Genomic DNA, 6,000 nt, shown 5'->3' with positions numbered 1-6,000 from the left:
ATATAAGGCTCTAAATTGAACTTTTATAATACAAGTTTGAAAACAAATGTACCTAAATTAAAATTGCTTAATAGAGAAATGAATAATACTTGAAATACGTGTAGGAAAAAGTAAATTTTTATTTTGTTTCTCTTATAAATATTCTTCTGGAATTCCTAAAAATTAGTTAACGATATGTAAAAACAAAGTCACTGCAAATCTATTTATGTATCTACTTAGGAAGTTAACAAATTATTAAAACCGTTAATATTAATAATATGTTGAAGTAATACTTAGTTAAACATCAGTTGATTGAATAGAATCGTATAGGCAATGAGTTGCATTTAATCTACACCTTTAGTCTGTACGAAATGAACATCAACATGCGGTAATGCTCTTACTTGCCTATTAACGTCCTCTCTCCTTTATTACATTTTTCACTTACCCTTTCGAAGACGCATGGACGTAACGGGTTCTCGTTTCGGTTGGTAGTTCTGCAGTTTTCCGTTGTATCCATCTGTAAAATGTGTATGATTAATTGTTACATGAAGTTCAGTTAGATACAAACGGGATAGAGTGTTTTTTTTTAAATACTTATTGCAGAAAGAAAAAATTGCATAAGTTGTGACCCATTTTAAATTTTATGTTTATTCGAGAAATATGTTCCACTTGTCATACTGAAATAATAATTTAATAAAAATTTCTTTCATATTACAATTGTTGCGTATAACTTTATTATAGATCATTTTTGCCTAATGATCACGAAGTTAATGTAGAAATTAAATTAAAAATATATATTTCTTGAGATTACTGTAAACTAATTCAACAATATCCAGAAAAATGTATTTGGTACGTGAAATATAACGCGAATATTTTGTAATAAAATCTTTGAAATACAATTTTAAAAATTATACAGGTATGTATACTACCGGCCAAAAGTTTGGAATCACTGTGCATTGGAAGTTACACAGAAATTCACAGAAAAAATTCAGCAGCTTTAAGAATTTTTTAACGAATTTTGTATCATTCAAATCAATCGATATGAGATAAATTGCTATTTATCTCCACAATATCAATATCAGGTCTATGAAAAATTAGTAGCAGATTCAGTACTGATGAAAATTGGGTGGTGATTCCAAACTTTTGGCCGGTAGTGTACATGGGACAAATTATAAAGTATATGTTATATATAAACTGATCAGACTTTCTGAAGGCCAATTTAGCACATTTTTAGTAAAATAAAATTACATTTCAATTTAATTATTATATTTAACGAATTAGAAGAAATAAACAAATCAAACTTTCTATATTTTTATTATTAAATATCGCTTAATACTTAAGTACCTAATACTTAAACAATAGTTACGCATATTTATTTGAAAAAGAAATCATCTTCAATGATTCTTCGTTATTTACTAATGTTGTACTCCGCAATTGATATTTTTTTTCAAAGCATCTAACCCTAATTGATTTTTTTCATTGGCCAAATTTCACTTACTATTAGAAACTCTTTCAACTGGTGTATTTACACCAGGAATACATAAAAGATGTGCAATTACTTTAATTATATATTATGTACATTCTTTTTGCACATTTAGAGTTATTTTTCTTAAAATCAGTAGAATATCCACTGCAAAATTTAAATCAGTGTAAAAACATTAAAATCAGTACGTCTGGTCACTTTAAATATATACCAATATTAAATATCAATGTTACAAAGTCAAATTATGCAATAAGCCCTTGATCATATTTGTCAGTAAATTAACACGCAAGTCTCCCAATGAAGGCAAAAATCAACTTACTCTAATTTCAATAACATCCACTCAAATAAATTTATTTTCCACGTTTTTAAGGTGAATCTTACAATAGCAACATATTTCGCTCTATTTCGTCGCAAAAAAATTATACACGCGCACCTAACAACATAGTAACAATCGCCAAAAGGACATAAGCCCGGGAAAGTGTGGCGATCACATCCAGAACGTGGATACAGAAATCGTTCCGACTGACAAGCAATAAAGTGGACAGTCGATTTCGGTTAGGTCCAGTTCAGTAAATTCAGTTTTACGTGATTTCATTTATTTTTACACCATCCCCGTGTACTCTATCCGCGTCATCTTTCGATTCAATTTGTAACACTCGGTGAATCTTTAATCTCGCAATACAGTAATCGTTAATACACAGCTCGCCGTACAAGTGTATTGTTTTCATGCGAGTAACGAAATTGCCGGTGGCACAAAGGAATCAACGATCTGTGAAAGATACCACGAGCGTCTTCACGTAACCGCTCGCGGTTCTCTTTCAGTATGTTTATACGAACTCGCGTGTATGTGTGGATCGGTGTTGCTGCTTGAAACGAAGAAATAAACGTTAAACTGAATCCGTACACCCTGGGAACCATCGAGGCGCAGAAAAAGAACTAATATCCACATCAATGCCTCTTTTTCAAGTTACACGTATCGACAGTTGTGAGAAATTAATTTCCGTTGAATTTCAGGTTTTTATATTAATATAGCGAAGATTAATATCTCAACGGCGAACACGATACAGTTTTTCAATAATTTTCTGATAGTATTAATAATTAGTTAATTTTTTCAGGCACAGTGTTTTGAGTGTATGGGTTTTAGGAACAAAAATCATGACCTGGAATTTGTTCACAATTTGAAAAATCAATTGTACAGGGTGTACTGCGTAACTTTGCCATATGAAATATTTCCGTTGTAATTGAAATTTCGTACAAATGTTTGCTACAAAAGTTGCATAGTTTTATGGGGGCCAGTGTATAATAACAATTGTTTCATTTCGTTGCAAAGGATTAACGAGATAAGAAGGTCAACTTCGTTTCTCTAAATGGAATGCTATATTTTATTTATTTGCACATGATAGCCATTTTGAAGACCAATTCAACGACATGTAACACTAAATCCTTCAAGGTCAGCCAAGGTCGTGTAAACAGAGCGAACAATTGTGTTCAAGTGAACTTTCCATGACACTTGCAACATGTTAGATAAGCAAGTGAAGCGTTCTCAAGAGTCGAAGATTAAGTAGAATATTACTTCACAGCGGCACCCTAAGTTAAACAGAACCTTGAAGGATTTAGCGTTACAGGTCGTTGAATTGGTCTTCAAGATGGCTGTCATGTACAAATAAATAAAATATAGCATTTCATTTAGAGAAACAAAGTTGACATTCTTACCCTGTTAACCCTTCGTAACGAAATGAACCTATTGTTATTATACACTGCTCTCATAAAACTATGCAACTTTTGGAGCAAACACTTGTACGAAATTTCAAATACAACGGAAATATTTTAAATGATAAAGTTACGTGGTACACTCTGTATATTGCTTAGTTCTTAAAGTGTATATAAATATAAGAATTGCATATTTGGTTCTGACGTTAAGTCAGAATCCGACCCAGAAAATCAATCAGTGTTTGTATCTGATGTTTATACGACCTTTTCTTATCCTTAGGAACAGTAAAATACGGTACCAGTACCGTTTGGCCATCTATTTCCTCGTCGCCCGGTATATCATACATCATTTTCATGGCATCTCGTTATCTCGTTTAAAAATTTCTTCATAAGCCGCGTATTACGTTACGATCTATGATTGATCACATTTGCACAAAAAAATCTAGGTTCCATCACATCGGTTCGAATAGTAAACAAGTTGAAATCTGTTAAATGTTGTTCAGTCAATCAAATGCATACAGCGTGTCTTCAATTGCATCAAACGGTACGTACTGCGTGACCGGAACTCCATTACGCATTCTTCTAAATATGGAACAAGAAGCCGTTACACCTTTCCTCATCCTACCGATAACTATGCTGTCTTATCCACTCACGACGAATCATTCTTTCTTACCTATTACCGTATTTGTTGGAAATTATACAAATTCTTCGGTGTTCGGCAGTTAGGTTTTGTGACATTTTACTTATATTAAGTCATCTTGTAAGTTCGTGTCGAAAGCGGAAAATATTTTAACGAAAATCCAAGGAAATTCTATAACGACGACATAATGATCTTACCAAAATGGTAGGAAAAATTTGTGGAACGACGTTTTTTTCTTTTTTTCAAATTTTAAGGAACCTTAGCGCTAAGACAGCAAAGGACTTAATTTATGATCGCCTAAGGACGGAACACTAGTGTTAGAGAAAAGTAGCTAAATATGGAATACTACGTACCTAATATGGACTAGAGCTGTTTTTAAAAACCTGACAAATAAATATCCGTCAAATGGCTATAGACTGTCTCACTTATTTTAGTACCCCACACGTTGGGGTTTATCAGTCGAGCGAACGTTAATGTCGTGACAGGATCGTTTTATTTTGTTGCTATTCGAAAACTTTTGAAGGTGTACAAAGACGTGTCTTTTCGTATTTGTTATTATTTTCCCATGCTTATTTGTGTTTTTTTATTGTTGCTGACATTCCTGTCATACTCGTAACCGAATACCGTGTTTTTAGCTTTGTAAAATTCCTTATATGGACACCCATTCAATTTATGGAATATATTATGGAATTCAATTTGACAGAGATAGTGAATCTGACATTACGATAGGTCAATCAGTTCCTTACTCTACGGATGTAGAATGTTTATTGTGCCAAAGATTTCTTTCACAGGACTCTGATGGAGAGATAAAGTGCTCAGTATGCGATCTCTGGGTACATGACGATTATGCTGGTGCAGAGTTTCATACCTGGATTTGCGATTATTGTAAATAGCTATTTTTTAATGCGATTCTTTTAAAATGTGATTTTATAACCAAAGAAGAATAAATCTATTTTTGGTTGGTTTTCTATGAAAATATTGCACCTAATGTCGGTGTTCCATATTATGTACAATTTATGTCTTCTTAATGTTACTTCCGTATTGAAAATTGTTCATAGCGTTAGAAATATAAAAGTGGTCTTAAATTGAGTGTAAATATATGACTGGATACCCATAAAAATCTTTTTCTGTTGCGATGGAATTTGTGAAGAGTGACATTCGATAAACAAAATGGCTACATTCCTCTAAGTGTTGAGTTTAATAAAACGTTACATATATTACAATGATTCTTCGATTTTGTCATACTCGGCACATCATGTGCAAAAACCAAGACTGAAAGACATCAATCAACCACAAGCCCTAACACAGATCCTTTGTACTTTTAGATTCTCAGTTTAATCAAATTTTCCTACGAAACCCTTCGGGGTAGCATAGCGGCCAGATGGAACTTTTTTAAATGCTGAAATGAGTACTTTCACAGCCACTTTGCATTCGCCCAATTCCCATTTAATTGAGGTTATGTAAATTCATTCATTATACGGAGTCCGAAGTTTTCTTACGTTCATCGTCAGCCCGCTGTTAAATTTCTGACACAGTTTCGCTCAATGCTGAGAACTATCTCGGGAAAATATCGATTAGGCGGTCCTATTTGCATTTCACGATTTCCTTGATTTCACGATAGTATCATGAAACATGTATTAAAATTTTTGTCACATTTTCAAAAATCGCGAATAACACGTGAAAACTTCAAGTTTCGTTAAAATAACAGATATGTGTTTTTGATAACTAATTTTAACATGCAGCAATTACTGTGCGAATTTCTGTAGTTGTTCAATAACAATGGAATACATTTTAAGTTATACAAATAAACGTAATAAACAGACTATTTTATCCAATTTTACAAAATTTTGGATTGGCACTTTATAAATATTGAATATTTATGTATAAACAACAACCATAGGAAATCAATTTCAATTGCTATATTTTACTGGAAATGGATGGTGTTGATACCTCTTTGCATACAAATTCATCACTCTGTGTCGATGAATGAAACGATAAACGAATCAGTTTATAAAATGAAAGAATAACTAACAAACGTATACGATAAAAAATCAAATTTTCGGAATTATATATTGCGTGAACTTGAATAAAAACAGAATATAAGAATTTGACCTAGCAATAATAGAAGAAGTATAAATTGCAATAAATCTGAATTTCGTGTATTATTAGTTATAAATTATATCTATAT

At 32.2% G+C, this 6,000-nt stretch overlaps 1 long non-coding RNA gene across 1 annotated transcript in view; it reads right to left on the bottom strand.

Annotated features, from left to right (window-relative positions):
* Nucleotides 1–440: 440 nt before the first annotated feature.
* The window catches only part of LOC108579835, a 111,132-nt gene continuing 105,572 nt past the window's right edge, over nucleotides 441–6,000 (bottom strand). The window contains exon 3 of the long non-coding RNA XR_001891471.1: nucleotides 441–496. This is a non-coding gene — a long non-coding RNA (uncharacterized LOC108579835). The remainder of the gene's footprint in view (nucleotides 497–6,000) is intronic.

Source organism: Habropoda laboriosa, unplaced genomic scaffold, assembly GCF_001263275.1.
Source record: "Habropoda laboriosa isolate 0110345459 unplaced genomic scaffold, ASM126327v1 scaffold39, whole genome shotgun sequence".
NCBI lineage: Eukaryota > Metazoa > Arthropoda > Insecta > Hymenoptera > Apidae > Habropoda > Habropoda laboriosa.
The sequence above is the reverse complement of the archived record's forward strand: the minus strand, read 5'-3'. Positions and strand labels throughout refer to the sequence as shown.